Below are 18,899 nucleotides of genomic sequence, written 5' to 3'. Positions count from 1 at the left end.
TTGACATTTTATAATAATGTTGACTGTATTTATAACAATTATTAAAGAGCACAATATTTTAAATCTTTTGTATTCAATCAACACACACATATATATACATATATATATACATATAAGCTATGTACGACAGATTTTCCTTGTGCTTTGTGCTTGCAATGGTTGCTTTCACTGCTCTAACTTGTGATCCATCGTTATTGGTCCATAGATACAGGCTTATGAAAAGGAAAACATCATAGAATATTTAAATCACCAGCTCAGACAACAATAAAGCAAATGTTACAAGTTAGTTGTCTAACACTTATTCTGGGTATTGAGAAACCTGCCTCTCGAAGGATGGAGAGGACTGGCGGAGCATTGCGATTGGTTCCTAACGACTAACTGACAAGGCGGGGGGGGGGGGCGGGGGCGGTTGAAACCCATTTAATAGCACAGCCAAAGAAAGGGCGGGTGGTCGGCTTTCACAAAGATCACTCTGATCAGCACGGGCATTTTGACCTGCTCCGTTTCCAACATGGGCCGGTCCACCCCTCCTTAGTCAACCTGGTGGTCCCTTGCTCCTGGGAGGTAACCCTATTAGTGTGGCCACCTGATAGACATAGCCCACAACAGTCCAGAATTCATTGGGTTCAAGTGATCTCCAGTCTCAGCCTCCAGAGAGCTGAGCATTGGCTAGCATCAAACCTAGGAACTGAAGTCGGACGGGGCTGGCATGTCTTTTTGATATAAGATGACTTCTTGATCTAAAAGCGTTTTCTATGCATTATTATTTTTTTACTCTGTAATGCATGGGATTGCCATGAGTCAGAGTGTATTTGATGGCAAGGAGTTTGGGTTGGGTGCTGGAGAGGAGAGGGAGAGGCAGCGGGTAATTGGGGTGTGGGTAGGGTACAAGAGCACAAACCCCAAAGGGCGGAAGAATTAGGCAGCTTGAAAGGTAGAAGGAACTGGTTTGGCTGGCAGGGGAGGCCTTGTGAGGAAGCAGTTTGGAATGGGGGACAAAGGAATCCAGTTAACAAGGAAAGCAAGTAGCTTCAGGCTAAAGGAAGTCCCAGGGAAACGGGAAACACATTTTCATTGAATTGGATAGGCAAGGGAGGGTGTGCTTCTGTAGGATCAGGTCCAAGAAATCTTACTGCCATCGAGTTGATTGGGACTCAGAGAGTGGATGGTTGTGTTGAGGTTGGACTTTCTTTTTCCCTGCAAGAATTCTCACTCTAGTTTGTGGGAGATGGTGACAGAGTCTTGGTGGAGCAGTCAGGTAAACATGACAGTGCCAAACCCAAGATCAGTGGTTCAACCTACCAGTGGCGCTGTGCAAGAACAATGAGTCTGTTGGCTCCTACCAATGTTTGTAGCCTTGGAGACTCTGGTTAGGAGCCAGAATCAACTGGATAAACTCCCAAGCCAAACCCACTGCCACCAAGTCCCTTCTGACTCTTAGCAACCGAAGAGGACAGGGGTGGAACTGCCCCAGTGGTTTCTGGGACTGTAAATCATTATGGAAGTAGAAAGCTGAGTTCTTGTGACTGGAAAGCAAGTGACAATCTTCACCGTGGCTTTTTATTGGGAATCTTGGAAATGCAAAGCCAATCCATAAGCCTGGAACCAAATGGCACTTTAACATGCATATTAAGAAATGGGTCTGACTTTCAGAAGAGTATATTGTGTCATACTTGTTCCGTTTCTTCCTATAAAGAAGGGAAACATGACATGTTTTATATGGAACAGGACCAACGCAATATGTAAACAGACCAGAGTATACAAAAAAAAAGACACATTATCTAGCTAAGCTTGAGATAATATTTGCTTGGAGTTAAACAATTTGTGTACACACTTACAGTAACTTAAAAAGGTGCTGGTTCCTGGACCTTCCGTTTTGCGTTATTACGCTGTTATAAAATGTTGTCCCCTTCTGTAGGGTTGGGATAGATTTCAGAGCAATTGGTAGCGGTTGAGAAAAGGACTTGTCAATGTCAGAGGGAAAAAGCCTCACTGCCATCAAATCGATTTTAACTCACAGGGACCCCACAGAACAGGGTAGAACTGCCCCTGTCGGTTTCTGGGACTGTCACTCAAGCCTCGTAAAATGTAGCTCTTGGCGGCGAACGATGTTGTAGAACAGGATGTGGCTGGGAAGACAATAGGTGACATTGTCACAAGCACTGGCCCCGCTTGTCCTACGGTAAGCAGCAGTCAGTTCCATTGGCGGGCTCTGCAAACGCAGAATGAGCTCATGAGCCTGTGTGTGAAGGGACTTTGTGACTTAAATGATGGCATTGTTGTCTTGGGATGTGTGGGAGGAGGTCAGAAAAAGCAGGTGGCGGAAGTGCTGGGTTAGGATTTTGGGTGCGTGTTTTGTGCCAGCACCAGTGGCCTCAGGTTCACTCTGACTTTTGGGGACTTTGTGTGTCAGTAAAATTGCTCCATAGGCTTTCCAGTGACTGGTGATTCAGAAGGAGGTCAGTCACCAAGCCTTTCTTCCATGCCGGCCCTCAGAACCTCCATCCTCCTGGTTAGCAGCTAGGGATGCTAACTGCTGGCACCACCCGGAAAGCCCGTCTGGTACTCAGGTCCCCCTTTCCAGAGTGCATTTTCTGTGTTTGTCTCATCCTTTCAGTCAGCCATTCTTGACTTTTTTGGGTGAGACAGGGACCCTTTTAAGAGTCCAGTGAAATGAATGGATCTCTTTTAGGAATAATGTTCTTAAATGCATGCATTTAAAATGCAAAGGGTTACAGAGGAAATCAATGAAGTTATCAATAAAAAGAGTAAATGGTGATATCGGGACTCCCGTTCTTCTGTATTACTGGGCTTCATAGCAAGATCTAGTCTAAGAATTTCGGTCATTTCAAAGAATCAATGAAACCATGTATATGTTTCCTGCCCCTCCCAGCCAGCCTCCCCTTTACTCTGGAGAGCTCCAGTCTGACTTTTATTTATTAATTAAATACTTAATTAAGGGGGGTTTTCAGCTTTTATCACAATACTTACATTCATCCATTTCGAAGCATTTTCTTTCTACTTGAGCCCTTGATATCAGCTCCTCATTTTTCCCTCTCTCCCTCCCACCATCCTCCCTCATGCACCCTCGATAAATTATAGATTATTATTTTCATATCTTATATCATCCTCTGTCTCTCTTCACCCACGTTTCTGTCGTTCGTCCCACTGGGAGGGGGTTATCTGTCTATCCTTGTGATCAATTCCCCCTTTCTCTGCCCATCATCCCCTTATTCTCCTGGTATCTCTATTTTCATTGTTGGTACTGAGGGTTTGTCTGTCCTGGATTCCCTGTGTTGTGGGTTCTTATCTGTAGCAGTGTAGATGTTCTTGTCTAGTCAGATTTGTACATAGAATTGAGGTCATGATAGTTTGGGAGTGGGGAAGGAAACATTAAAGAACTAGAGCAGGGGTCCTCAAATGACGGCCCGCTGGCCACATGTGGTCCGCCGAGGATATTTACCCAGGCTGCCGGGTGTTTTTGCCCCATTTTGTTTTTTACTTCAAAATAAGATATGTGCAGTGTGCATAGGAATTTGTTCATAATTTTTTAAAAACTATAGTCTGGCCCTCTAATGGGTCTGAGGGACAGTGAACTGACCCCCTGTTTAAAAAGTTTGAGGACTCCTGATAGAGGAAAGTTGTATATGTTTCATTGGTGCTATGCTTCACCCTGACTGGCTCATCTCTTCCTTGTGACCCTTCTGTAAGTGGATGTCCAGTTGCTTACAGATGGGCTTTGGGTCTCCACCCCCTCATTCGCATCCATATGATTTTTTTGTTCTGGGTCTTTGATGCCGGATATCTGATCCCATCAATACCCATGGTCACACAGGCTGATGTGCTTCTTCCATGTGGGCTTTGTTGTTGCTGCTCAGCTAGATGGCCGCTTGTATATCTTCAAGTCTTTAAGACAGCGGTTCTCTACCTTGGGGTCATGACCCTTTTACAGGGCTCACCTAAGACCATATTTTTGATGGTCTTAGGAACCAAGACACTGCTCCTCTGTCTGTCTCCAGGTGGGTCTGCCCACATGCAGATACGCCCACATACAGGTATCATCCCAACATGAGAAACTGTATTAAAGGGCCGCGGTATTAAGAAGGTTGAGAACTACTGCTTTAAGACCTCAGATGCTATATCTTTTGATAGCTGGGCACCATCCGCTTTCTTCACCACATTTGCTTATGCACCCAAAACCATATTTTGATTGACTTGCAACTGTAATGTATCTTTGGTTTTTTATTTATGCCAAGTCAGGTGACTTCTACTGTGGATTGATATCTAAATTTGTCAGCGACGGAAATGTTGATTTTTTTTAGTTTGCGGTTAGTAAAATCAGAGGTGTTTTTTTTTTTCTTTTACCCTCCAAGTTCATGTTGCAGTTAGATCTTGTCCCATCAATTCTGACTCTAGTGACCCCATGTGACAGCAGAGGACAGCCCCCCCCCCCGCCCCCAAGGGTTTTTAGGTTGTCATCGTCACAAGAGCACACTGCCAAGTCTTTTCAGTCAAGGAGTGGCTGGTGGATTCAAACCACCTACATTTCAGAGGGTAGAGAGCTCTTGACCACTGTACTCCCAAGGACCCCTGTCTTCCTCACCAGTGTTTTCCTCAGCCAATATCCTAGCTTTACTTAGCACCCCCAGATTCCACCCATGACCCTAACTCTGTCAGCCCTTGGCTTTGGCAGGTTGAGTGTCTTCTGCTTGGAGACTCCTCCTTACCTTCTCTATCTCCTTCAGCTCTGAGGTCTGTGGTTTCCTTCCTGTGACACAGCTCTAAGCTGGACCCTTCACAGAGGACTGTCCACAGTGGAGCCCCTGTCTATGCACAGCACACCCTCCTCATCCAGGGTCCGGCCAGGCTTCTCCTACAGGGAAGGTGCTCAGAAATGTCTGTGTCTCGGATGACAGGGTTAGGTGGTTAGGAGCATGGACTCTGGAGCCCAAGACCCTGGCTCCTGATCGCTATTCCACGACTCACACCAACACCCGAACAGACTGCCACCGAGTTGATTCTGATGCATGTACAGGCCAGGTGTTTATACTTTGGTTCATCAGTTTATTCACCTGTGAAACTGGCATTATAATACCTTTGTGAGGTGTGGATGCATCAAACTTTAAGTCCATGCTTGGTTCATGGTGTGAGCCCCTTAACCATGACCTATTCAGATGAGTTCTGCTTTCATGGCATGGACTCCTTCAAGTGATATCCAACGACCTTTGTTTTTACTGCTGTTCACACAGTGCCCCTGAGTCAATGTGGAGTCAGGTCCATGACCATCATTTTATTCAGCATGTGGCATCATTTAGGGCCCAGCATTTATTTAACCGTGTCACTGTTTTCCCCCTCCACTGAGATGGATAGTGAATGTTTCTTTTAGCAGGAATAAAATGTATGAGACAGAAAAGAAATACAGGGTGACAGAGATATGGGAGAATGAACCCTGGGGACCATGGACTTTAATAGCTCCATCCAGACCCGGCTAGCTGCTCTGGGCTGCTCTCAAGGCTTCTACCATTGTGGAGATGACCTTGGCCTCAGGAGAATGTTCTTTGAAGCTCTGGGCAGAGGAACCAACAACTATTATTTGTCCCAGGGTTTCTTTGGGAATGCAGATCAGCATGCATGTCTACAAACCAGAGCCACATCAAAGAGATGGCTTTGAATGGAAGAACCTCTTCTTTTTCCTTTTTTGCATGAGCATTTTCTTATCCTCCAGAAACATTCCACTCCTGTTGGAAAACTGCAAACCGTGCGTTGTGGGTCGCTTCCTTGAGGTCTTGTAACCAATCCTCTCTTTTCCCTTTTGGTTTTCCTCCCACCATCAAACTATTAGGACTTCCCCTCTGGAGAGAGCTTTGGTGGTGGAGTGGATGGATTTCACTGTGAGGTCAGTGATTGGAAACCACCAGCCGCCCCCCTGGGGGAAGATGAGGCATTCTAGTCCTGCCCAGAGGTCCAGGCTTGCAAATGCACTGGGACAGTCCCAGCCTGTCCTTTAGGGTCCCCATGAATCCCCCTGTGAGTGTGGGAGGTTTGTTTAACCAGCCAGCCTTCCCTTCATTTTGCCACCAGGTGGGGTACTGGCACCTTTTAAGGCCTCAGGTGCAGGCTGACTAAGAGGTGCGTGACCCCCTTTTTCTAAAATAAGGGCTGGGGCAAATTCTGGTCCTGATGGGAACTCGCGGATGGTGAGCAGGGGGAGTGTGAGGATCTGAGAGAGTCCCCTGCCTTGGCAGGCTCGGCTTTGAGGCACCAGTACCCTAAGGATTTCTATTTCATGTTTTGTTTGTAATTAACTTGATTTTTTTTTAAACCAGAAATACATGTAAAGATATTTGTAAACAAATGACCCAAGTCTGCCTTGGCATATGTGATACCAATGTTTGGACTCGCAGACATAATAAATTACGTTTGGAAGGATTGAGCCGTGAGTTAAAATCGTCTTATTTGTCTGACCTGGAAGGCATGAGGACGAGCCCTTAGACAAAGGATGTATTCTGTGAAGTGCGGTGCTCTGAAACAAGCACGGGGACTCTCGCTTAAGCAAGCTGCTGGCCTACTGATGGTTCTGTTTCAAGGTTTAACATTTTTAAGGAAATCAACATTTATATTTTTCTAGAATAAAACACATTGAATTTCTTATTTTGAAATCATAGAATCTGAAAGACACGGAATCCTTTAATAGTGTAAACAGATCCCGAGGTAGAGGGTGAAACTGAGTTACAATGGCATTTTGTTCGTGAAGTCAAAACTAGAAGTCAGGCAGTTCTTGGATGAACTCTGATTTTTAATCTTTTTTTTTTTTAACTTGAGTGACGGATGAAGTATTAGGCATGATTCATGGAATCAGCTCGACAGCGACAACAACAGAGTGCTGTAACCATCTGAAAAGAGTGATGTGTCTGCTTCTCAGAAACAATAACTTCTTATGTCTTTCGTGGGCAATGTGAAGTTGCAGTTCTACGTGTTCTCCCCCCCCCCCCCAATAACCCTCAACTTTGACAACAGTCTAAGTCCCGCCAGGGCCCTCACAGAAGGAAGGCTACGTTCGCCTTGCTTAAAATCCATCAGTGACAATAGGACAGCAGCTGAGGGGCAGGGAGGGCGTGAGATTTCTCTTTGCTGAAGTCAGTTAGTGTTTTTTCTTTTCTTTTTTTTTGAAGGCAAGCTGAGAAATGAAATCTCATGCCTTCGCTCGGTCTCTCTGTGGGCTTAATTTCTGACAGTCCTGCTGCGTCTATTTACCATATGGGGAGTGGTTTCAACTTCATTACTAAAGCTTATAGGCTACCGTGCTTTGTGGGCTTGGCTAGGACTTCCATTGCCTTTAGGGAGTCTGCCTGCCCTGAGCCAGAGAACAGGATTGTGTTTCTGTGGATTCTCAGGATAATCAGAAAAAGAACTCCCCCTCAGCCAGCCCCTGGCTGTCAGCTACTTTGGAGATTAGTTTGATAGGAAGGACTCTTTCTTTAAAGCACCATGCAGCGGCTGCTTCCACAGGGGCGCCAGGTTAGTAAATAGCATTTCGAACTTTGTGCGGTAGATGTCAGATCCTCTGCCTGCCTGGTGAGCTGACAGACCCGGCTGCAGCCACTCCGGTGCCGCCTTCATTTTAGAAAACGACGTGAATTTGCTGGCTCTCTGGGCTTGGGGAGGCCGGGGGAGGGCATAGCCTGTGTGCCTGGCTTGACAGTGCAAAGGACAAGTGGACGCCAAGAAGCAATGGCGTGTCTGCTGGGGAAGCACAGCCTGGAGAGTTGTAATCCGTCTTGCAGTTCCTTTTTCGGCATGCCTTGCCTGGTGTCTTCTCGCACAAGCTCCTCCACGTCCTGGGTGGCTTTCTGTTTGGAACGTCAGACAGCAGTGCGTGGTGGCCCGGCCTGCACTGTCGCCCCTCTCCTTGTTTGTGCAGGCTTGTCTCATGCACGGTCTTCCCTTGGGCCCACTGCTCTCGGTGACAGCGCCCCTTCGGCAACTGCTTTAATTCTCTGTCTGAAAAGTCAGATTCTTTTTTTTTTTGGTAATGCCTCCTAAAAGGCCGGCCTAAGAATCGATTTGGGCAGAGCATCCAGGTAGCTTAGTGTCTTGGTCCTTTGAAGACTAGGTCCGAGGAGGGGTAAATCATGACTGTAAAACTGGAGTTGTGTCTTATACAACACCAGAGCCTTGTTGATAGTGGTAAGATGAAATGAAGGTGAAAGAGTGAAATGCCAAGATACTATCTCCCTTAATTTGAAGATCTACAGAGCAATTCACTTTCTGTAACCCAAGCAGTCCTATGGGCATGTGTGTGTATCTGTGTGGTGGTGGGTGGGTGTATGTATGTGTGCACACAGTGGAGTCTGGTAGGGTTTGAAAGTTTGCACCCCGTCTTGAAACGTAGCTTCTCCTTCTTCCTCGTTTCTTCCCAGTGGGCTTAGCTCACGGCAATTTAAGGCAGCATTTGAAATACGCTCACAGGCTTCTGCGACTGCCTTTACTTCTCCTCTGTTCTCCCCACTGGGGCCTACAGCATTAGGCAGAATCTGTTCCTTCCTGTTATCCTCTGTCTGAGAAGGAGAAAGAGAGAGAGAGAAGGGAAGAAATAAGCACTTAAAAGAAATCCGTACCTACTGCGGTGAGGCAGTCATTCTTTAAGGACCCCTGTGTCCATCTACTCGGAGGCCGAAGGGATAACATTATGGCTCCACGGTGAGGCGAGGAATACAGAACTGACGGTAATTAATCCCCCCAGGACACAAGAAACAGTTATATGATTGACCCTCACCTTGGAGCTGTTTGCTTTACCAGCAGATCCATTTGGTCAACTTGGCGTTCCCAAAGCAAGAAGGGCAAAGGGTTGAGGCGATCGACTTTACATAGGGTATTACTGAGGACATGTGCTGCTGTTATCAGTAATTCTCAATGTGTGGACAATTGAAATTTTACAAGAAGACTTCTTTGTACATGTCCACCTGACGGTAATGGGTCCCAGATTTTAAAAGACAGATGTTGAGACATTCTACGTGTGGATGGTGCTTTCATGGGCACAGATGAGACATTTTCCTAAAGCGCAGTGATGACGTGAAGGTCTTGTTTCTGTGTTCCCAAAGGCTTCGTCGGCTCTTTCCCTTGAGATGATAGCAAAGTAGAACGCCGCTCATTAGAGACGGAAATACGGAGTATGGCACGGGATTAGGGGAAAGGGAAAACACCCTAAAAACCGGATTTGGGGTTTTCCAGAGACTATTATCTTTAAAATCAGTTTCTTCCTAAAGGGAGCAGGTGGTGGTGGTGGTGGTAAAATTCCGTCATTTGAGGAGGCCTATGAGCATTTCTGATGCGGATGGGACCCACGTTGTCTTTCCCAATCCCATCTCACCGAGCTGGTTTCATTTCATTACAACCGTGACTTTGGGCTAAAGTAGAGACTGGCATTTTCCTCGTTCCGTGTCGTCGGTGCTAAAGGTAATCCTTGATATGGTTAATTTTTATCCAACATGACTTCTTGCGGATACGCTAAGTGCTCAAGTTGTCTCATGAATCTCAGAGGGTGGCTCAGGAAGCAACCAGGGTGCCCCAGAAGCAGGTGATCTGACTGCTTTGAAATGGTTCTGAGTTTCAAAGTTGGGAGACAAATGCTTAGATGGATGATTTCAACTTGCTTGCTTGGCCCACACCGTACACATCAGGAACATGGAATGGCCATGGAAGGCAAGGAAGGCAAGGAACAACTTGGAGTCACTGTGTTAGTGGAGATGGGCTGAACGATCATCGATTTTCACCCCATTGGTCTGCTCTGCTCACATCGAGCTACACTGACGCTCCTACCACGGCCTCTCTCTATGTCTTTCTCTCTAATAAATAGCAGATAACAAATGGTTTATCACTTCAACAACTCTCACATGTACAGGTCAGTGACATTGTGTTCATTTGGTTCAACCATCACCAAGAACTATTCCTGAATTTTTTCCATCACCCTCAACAAAAGCCCCATGACTCTTAAGCGCACATCTTCCTTTCCCCTCTCTCCTGCCCTGGATAACTATTGGAAGGTAAACTTTGGCCTCAATACATTTGCCTATATCTGACAACTCATATCTGTGCTTCCAAAGTTCATCTGAAGTTATGCCAAGTGTCAGCATGTCATGTCTCTCTCTCTCTCTCTCTCCGTGATATATATTACTGCATTAATGGTGACTCAGAGTGACTCAGGAAGACTAGGTAGAACTGCCTCTGTGAGTTTCCAAGATTGTAAATCTTTACAGGAGTAGAAAGCCCAGTCATTCTCTGGAAGAGTGGCAGGTGGTTCTGAACTGCTGACTTTGCAGATCATAGCCCATCACCACAGTGCCTCCGGGCTCCATTTCTCTGGATGGCAGCGTAATGTTCCCTTAGTATGTATGTACTGCATTTGGTCTATCCACTCATCTGTTCATGCACAGTTAAGGCTGTTTCCACCTTTTGACTGCCCATAGTGTAGTGGATGGCTTAGGAGCGGAAGGTACTTGATCTGCAGTTTATAGCTTTGCCATCTTTGTCCAATGGGCTCAATGATCAGTGCCACTCCTGCCTCTCCCAGGCGTAACACCCCTGGCTCCTGCCTTGACCTGGCCTATTGAAGGGCCGTACGCGGGTGTGTGTGTGCTATGTATGTATCAAAATGTGAGTGAGGACAGGAGCTTGCCATGGCCCCACCGTGGAAATTCACTCTGAGTAATGAGCGTACATGCTGATTTATCAGGGGTATTGCCAGCGCTGAGGATCCAACCATACATTTCCCCAGCTCCCTGTTTCCTTCTGAAGAACCTCATCTAACTTTGACCTCCTGGCATTTCTGAGGTTGGTAGTAATAGTTCCGACTGATAGAAGAGGTCATAGTAACTGTTGAGGTTGTAACAATAATAACTATCACTTAAATAGCATTTCCAAGTGCAGTTATTATTCCGAGTCTCTCCTTCAAGACTCACAACAATCCAAAAGGGGGAGGATTTTTAATATCCCCAGTGGCAGTTGAGGAAACTGTCCCAGAAAGTTTTGGTTAAAATTCTCAACTCATTGCAAGTAGCAACAGCAGTATTGTACCTTAGAGGAGGGCTGTGGTGGTGAGAGAAAAACAAAGCAAAACACAACCAATCACTAAGGAGTGGGCTTGATGACTAAGCAGGCCAGTGTTTACCATGAATGAGAAGCAGCAATGTAAATATCGACGCGGAACAGTTCTTCGTGAACAAATGAATTTCTTCTCTTAACCCACTTTTAACCCTCAGTAAGGTTCTGTCCTTTGTGTTGCATTTCTGCTGGGGAGGATAGTGGTGAGCATTTGCTCTGCTTTCTGTCTCCTAGTGACCAGTGACCTGACTCTGGTGACCGACTGGGGTCACCATGTGGGACCAATGGTGATCGATCCATATGGAGAGCAAAGCCACAACATGGACTACTGGTTTCTCATGAATTAAGTCCCTTTTGGAACAATTGAGACTTTTTAAGGCTAAAACAATACAACTACAAACACTAAGAACTTCCTGATTGGTTACTTTTAACTTGGCCTGTGCACATGTCCTCTTCATTCCTGCCCAGTAGGGCTGCCTGTGGATAACCAAAGCCCTGGTGTCTTTGTTCGTCCTGAAGGCTTTCCCGGGCTCAGTGGAAAGCCAGGAACAGGGAGCATGCACTTCTTTTAAAACTATGCATGTGCGTGTGAAAAATTCTGGACAGATTGTTTTCACTCGATTTGACTAATGCTTAACTGTATAATAAATGCATTTAGAATCTTTCAAAGTGTGTAGAGATATGGCCCTGATATATTAAGTTGTCAAGGTTGTTTGTTTTAAACAACAAAGGACATGAAAGAAAAGAAATCAAATAATATCAGTTCCGATGTTTGTATGGAGATACGCTTATTTTCCTTAAAGCCAATAGAAGAAATCATAAAAGAAAACAGGTCAATAAATTTGAATATTCTAAGTTAAAACACAAGAGCTTTAAGTACAAAGATATTTATTGAAGCATTATTTATAAAAATGAGAGGTTGAAAGTAAAACATAAAATAGTAGAAGAAAATTCAATTATGTATCATTGTTAAGTTAGTAAAGTTATACTTCTGGAAAGTTGAAAAAATTGAAATGTAATGATGTAACTATAAATTGAAAAACTGGGGATTAAACTATTTGTAAAGCATGTAGCTGACTACATTTGAAACATATGCACCATGTATGAACTATGCCTTGAGAGACAGCAGGTAAAATGGTTAACAAGTAATATTTGATGGTAAGATTTCTGATGGCTTATATTTTCTTCTTTATATTTTTCGACATATTAGTAATTTTGAGCAAGATGACTTTACATTCAGAGACATTAAGGGGAAAAACTATTCATGAAGTAAAAATTAGAACAAAATCTACTAAAACTTTATAGTAGGTTAATATCAGTGATAATCAATTTGACATGACTTTCAGAATGATTTGATTGTGAACAAATAAGTACCTTTTCACTGGAGAAAAAAAATAATGATTTTAATTCCTCAAAAGTTATGTATATTTAAGCTTCCTTAATAAGAATGTAGCTTTTCATTTAAAATTTAAATTATATTAGGAGTTACAGGTTAGAGTTGAGGCATGCATGTTGTTTTGATAAAGCACAGGATCCTTTGACTTTGTACAACAATTATTTTGCTGCAGATAGGCATTATTTTAGGCTACTGCCTTTTGATTTTCAGGCACCAGGTTTAAGATTTTAGCCAGCTGCTGGAGCCAGTCCGATTCGAAGGTAGATGTTTTAGTTAATTAGAGATTGACGGAGGAAAGGTCAGCCCAGGAAAGACAATGCTAGGACTTGTCTATGTGTTCAGCTGCCTGGGAGATGCTTCCTTGGTATAAGATGATATGTGGAGAGGAATAAGTCACCATACTGATATACTGAGACAATCCTTAGAAGGAAGAATGAGACTGGAATGGTGAAGACGGTAGAAAAACCATTGAGGAGATGATTTTACTCTTCCCTCCTCAGAGGACACTGAGTTTTGCAGAATACTTGATCGAGAAATTCCCCAGGCCACAAGGTTCAAAGGGGCCTTCTGCTTCTCCTGTTGTCCCCCTTCCTTCTAGGCTGCCCATTTAAAATAATAGTAACAATGTATTCAATTATTTCCATTTATCCAGCGCTGCTAAAAATCAGGAGAGAATAGTCAGCAGGTACCTATTGACATTTGAGAATGAAGTTGAAGGCTGATTATTGCTTCCAAAGAAAGCCAACCAACTTCACAGGCACAAACATCATTCCCAGCAGGGCTGGTTGAACATTTTGTTCTTGGGCACAAGGTTACTTAGTCCACATCTGTTTTTCATCTTTGTTCTGGAAGACAGCAGCTACCTGGAGTGACTAGATATCACTTGATACTACATCCTTGAGAACTTTTTTAGACAGACTTACTGATGCATAATCTACAGATCATACATGCAATTTCCTTAATGCACAAGTTAGTGATTTTTCAGTGTATTTGCAGAGCTGTGCAGCCATGGGAGCCTTGGTGGCATAGCGGCGTATCCACAGGGCTGCTAGTTGGATGGTCAACAGTTCGGAACCAACAGCTGCTCTGCAGGAGAAAGATGAGGCTTTCCACTTCTGTAGGGTTACTGTCAGAACAGAAGAGAAAAGAGTCACCGTCTTGGAAACGCACTGCGGCAGTCCTGCCGGGTCCTCGAGGGTTACGATGAGCCCCAGTGGGCTTGATGGCCGTGGGTGCAACTGTAACCACAATCTAACTTTAGAACCGCTTTTATGACTTCTAAAGGGAACCTGGTACCCACTTGCCCTTCCGCTTTCTCAGCCACAGGCAACCACTAATTTACTCTTCCTTTCTCGAGACTTGCCTATTCTGGCTGTATTGTATGAATGGAGTCATATACTACATGAAAACGCTTGGAATCTAAAGTTGATGCTCACAGGCTGCCGTGTTTTGATGCAAACAGCGTGTGCTTCACATGGGTGTAGAACATCGCACAACCCCTTCCATGTTTGTTTCTTAGGCACGCCATGCGCATTACATGCGCGTGCACGTTATTCACATGGGCATATCTCGTGTGGAAACACTGAGCCTGCCAAGCACAACTTGGTTTCTGTGTGGCTCCTTCTTCCTCAATACTATCCGAAGTGGGAGGTTAAGACGGAATGAATCAGTATTGGCGCCTGTTTTGTTAGATTGTGTGGTTTGTGTTTTGATGTCTAGAGCCTCTAACTCGGTATTGAGAGTTTAGAAATACATTTCAGAACATGTACGCATTCGTGTGAGATTGTTTTAGGCTCTGTAGGAAATGTTTGGGGTTGGACTACTGCTTATTAGTAATAACCCAAAACTAACTGCATGGCTCCTTTCTGACTCGATTTCCGTATCTAGAAAGTGGGGTGCTAATTTTAGTAATATCTTATAGGGCTCTTGTGAGGAGTGAGTGAGATAACAGCTGTGAAATACTTACCACAGCGTCTGGCACATATTAGGTGCTAAGGGAATGGTAGCTATTAAAAACCTTAAAAAAACAAGCCATTGTTACCGGCTTGATGCCAACTTGTAGTGATCCTACACGACCCAGCAGAACTGCCCCGTGGGGTCTTCAAGGTGGTAACCCTCATGAAAGTTCATTTTCATGTCCATCTGCCATGGAGTGACCGTCTTCAAACCACTGGCCTCTTGGCGGTCGCTGAAGTGCTTACCTGCTGGGCCCTCGGGATCCTTTTTGTGATTATTAGTATGGTCAAGAATAACCTATAGAATATTATCTTATACCTACTCCTCACTTTTCGACACGAATAAGTTCAAAAGACCAGGTCATTAAGTGAAAACCAACATGATGTGAAAATTAGGTAGCCTATGGGGAGCCTGAAGGAGGCTCGGTGGCATTGGGCTCTTAACTGCAAGGTCAGCACTTCAAAACCACCAGCCGCTCCCTGGGAGAAAGATGGGGCTTTCTACTCCCATAAAGAATGCAGTCTTGGGAACTCACAGGGCAGCTCTCCCTTGTCCTAACGGGTTGCTATGAGTCAGCATCCACCGCTCAGTGGCAGTGAGTTTGAGGCGAGCCTTGCTATTTATATTTATAGCAATAGTTATCTAATATGACATCTATTTATATTAGATGCAAGGCCCATCCGCAAAGAAACTATCTTTTTGACTCACCTGCCAGATTACGTCAATATATAACTGCCATGTGGTGGACACATGGATGGCCCAGCCAGGTTAACACAAACCCTGGCTCATCACTGCCAGAGTTCATCTTGCCTCATCCCCTGGTGTTCACTCTTTCCAGGCACACAGTGGTAATACGCAAAATAGTTATAGAGTAGATGCTTTCAATGGTCATAAAATGCAAAATGTCAGATAATGAGATAGTCTGTAAGTAGTGGGTGGGCGTGTGTTTTTTAATGAGTTTATTTGTGCCCTGTTGATGATTTGCGTGGGCTTAGACGAATATTTGTATACCATTAAACCCTTATTTTCTATGCCCACAAGAGAATAAACCACTATAACTAGGGATCATAAAATGACTAGAAAGGAAATCGTAATAGCAGAAGTAAAGGGTTATAGAAGTTACTATCTTCAGGAGGGAAGTCGAGGGAAATAGAGGAAAGAGCTGGGAGGCAAAGGGCATTTATAGAGGTCTAGACAAAGATATGTACATATGCAAATATATATATGAGGATGGGGAAATAGATCTATGTGCCTATATTTATAGGTTTAGTATTAAGGTGGTGGAAGGACATTGGGCCTTTACTCAAGTACTCCCTCAATGCAAGAATACTTTCCTCTATTAAATTGACATTCTATGATGCTCACCCTCCTGACACAACAGCTGAAGACAAAGCGAGTGAATAAGGAAATGTGGTGAAGAAAGCTGATGGCGCCTGGCTATCAAAAGAGATAGCGTCTGGGGTCTTAAAGGCTTGAAGGTAAACAAGCGGCCATCTAGCTCAGAAGCAACAAAGCCCACATGGAAGAACACACCAGCCTTGGCGATCACGTGGTTCTGAAGGATCAGTTATCAGGCATCAACGAACAAAAAATGATATCATTGGGTGCACACTTCCATGATACAATCGCTGAGGACACACAGGTGCATAAGCAAATGTGGCGAAGAAAGCTGATGGTGCCCAGCTATCAAAAGAGATAGCATCTGGGGTCTTAAAGGCTTGAAGATAAATAAGCGGCCATCTAGCTCAGAAGCAACAAAGCCCACCAGCATGTGTGATCATGAGTTGTCGAAGGGATCAGGTATAAGGCATCATCAGAAAAAATATATATACCATAGTGAATGAAGGGGGAAGTGCAGAGTGGAGACCCAAAGCCCATTTGTCAGCCACTGGAGATCCCCTTGCAGAGGGGTCTAGGGGAGGAGATGAGTCAGTCAGGGTACGATGTAGCACCGATGAAAAATAAAGCTTTCCTCTAGTTCCTAAATGCTTCATTCCCCCCCTCCCTCCCACTATCATGATCCAAATTCTACCTTGCAAGTCTGGATAGAGCAGAGGATGTACACTGATGCAGATAGGTGCTGGAGGCACAGGGAATCCAGGGCGGATGATCCCTTCAGGACCAGGGGTATGAGGGGGCGATACTGGGAGGGGAGAGGGAGAGTAGGTTGGAAAGAGGGAACCGATTACAAGGATCTACATGTGACCTCCTCCCTGGGGGACGGACAACAGAAAAGGGGGTGAAGGGAGATGTCGGACAGGGCAAGATATGACAAAATAATAATTTATAAATTATCAAGGGCTCATGAGGGAGGGGGAGCAGGGAGGGAGGGGAAAAAGAGGACCTGATGCCAGGGGCTTAAGTGGAGAGCAAATGTTTTGAGAATGATGAGGGCAAAGAATGTACAGATGTGCTTTACACAATTGATGTATGTATGGATTGTAATAAGAGCTGTAGGAGCCCCTAATAACACTTTTTTTTAAAAAAAAGAAGTTACTATCTTGTCCATTTCGATTCCTAGTGACCTGGAGGACCGAGTAGAACTCCCCGAGAGGGTATCAAAGTCTGTCCGCAGCGTGCAAGCAGCACGCATGCGTCTCTTGAGGGCGCTGGTGAGTTTAAGATGCTGAGCTTTCAGATAGCTGAACTCCGTCCGCACCACCAGGCCTCCTTAGCAGTAAGGACAGCGAACATTTCTTTAGACGGCTCTAATAGATATTTCTTCAGGGTGTTTGCCCGTGAGTCGCGGGAATGATGTCAAATCAGAGTGGACCAAATACAACCAAGTAAAATCCCAGGCTGGGAGGGACCTAGGCCGATGTCGAGGCCCTGATATATGTGAGACTTTGCCACGGATGTCAACTTGGCTATCATTTAGTGAGCCTTTACCTCGAGCTACGCTCTTCAGGGAAAAACAACCAAACTATCCTTATAATCCCCACCATACCTCTCTTCTCTCCATTTCAGAGACGAGGAAGCCACAGCTTAGAGAGTTGCAGCAATTTGAGTAAATAACAGAGCCGGAATGAGAACTCCAATTGACTGCAACATGATATAATTATGATGCAAAATTGCTTATTTAAGGAGTTTCTTGATTAATAGTCCTGTCTGTGGAAATGCCCTTACGCACACTGAGCTGAAGCGCACCCTCTTGTCCACCACTCCTCTAGATTCTCCGGCCGACACAAAGGTATTTATTTGGAAGCATTTATCATGACCCTAACTCTGCCCCACTCTTTTGATAAACATCCAGGGGATGGAGATATATATATACACATATATATATATCCCCCACATTATCAGGGTGTTTCTTTTACATATGCTCAGTGAGCTAGAGATTCTGCTCTTGTCCAGGAACAGCCTTCCGTAGTGCCCACATTGAGCACCCCTCTTCTGAGCTCCTGTTTATCCACACCCTGGGAGCTAACTGTTACAAAGCTAGTCTCAGCACGCAGACAGAGAATTTGGTTTACCTTTATTCTCCTCAGCCCCATCCTAGCTTATGGTGACTGCTCAATAAATAGTGCAAGAGAGAATTTTGATCTTCTGTCATATGATAGTAGTGCCGGGGTGGCTTATACGTTGAAGAGCTGGGTTATTAATGGAAAATTTGGGAGTTCGAGTATACCAGAGGCTCCTTAGAAGAATTCCTTGTTACTGAATCACTGACTCACAGTGACCCTATAGGACAGGGCAGAACTGCCCTTGTGGGTTTCCAGGACTGTAAGTCTTTATAGGAATAGAAAGCCTCATCCTCCCACAAAGTGGTGGGAAGAAAGTCTTGCTGTTATACCCTGGGAACCCTGCAGAACACAGTTGTCCTCTGAAAGTTCATGGCACATGGTGATCATCATTCTGTCAGAAAGCTACATCGCGGTGTCTCTAGGGCCCAAAGGAGCACCGGCCAGGAATGAGAGTGTGAAGATCTTGTCATCATTCTTGGGCCACTCACTCTCACTTGGAAAATGATCCCCTAGTACAGGTTATGGAAATAAGCAAAGTGTGTTTTTGCTAGGCATGATTGATACCTACCACCTTTACTCCAAGGGATTTAGATAAAAAATTGTCATATAAACAATATGGATGTGTAACAAAGTTCACAGAAGACTAAGTTCAAATAAATCCTGACAAGAAGACTCAACCCAAGCTATGCTTCTCTTTGATTGTGAGATCATGGAAGTTTTTCATAGACTCTGGATAGTAATTTTTCATTTAAGTATAAATTGAGGTTTTAAGAATCAACAACCAAATACCCACTTGCTATTTGCAATGAATATGCCCTTCATCTAGCAAAATCCTATCATATGTTCTCTGGTGTCATTTCTGTCACCAAGGCCATATTTTCTGAGTACTGATTCTTCTTTGTTTCCAAGTATCACATTCTAATCACCAGTAATTATCAGTGCATTTTGATTACAGGTTTGGTCAATAGGAGACTGCAGAAGGT

At 44.5% G+C, this 18,899-nt stretch overlaps 1 protein-coding gene across 2 annotated transcripts in view; it reads left to right on the top strand.

Moving 5' to 3' along the window:
- The window catches only part of PLD1 (phospholipase D1), a 227,444-nt gene that overhangs the window by 37,527 nt on the left and 171,018 nt on the right, over positions 1–18,899 (top strand). The window contains exon 1 of one of the 2 annotated variants that reach the window (XM_075547027.1): positions 7,328–7,518. The exons of the other annotated variant lie outside the window; for it this stretch is intronic. The gene's annotated coding sequence lies outside the window, so the exon portion shown is untranslated. Of the gene's footprint in view, positions 1–7,327; positions 7,519–18,899 lie in introns of those variants that run through there. 2 annotated transcript variants of the gene reach the window in all.

The sequence above is a fragment of the Tenrec ecaudatus genome, chromosome 4, assembly GCF_050624435.1.
Source record: "Tenrec ecaudatus isolate mTenEca1 chromosome 4, mTenEca1.hap1, whole genome shotgun sequence".
NCBI lineage: Eukaryota > Metazoa > Chordata > Mammalia > Afrosoricida > Tenrecidae > Tenrec > Tenrec ecaudatus.
Note: the sequence above shows the minus strand (reverse complement) of the source record. Positions and strands in the feature narration are given on the sequence as shown.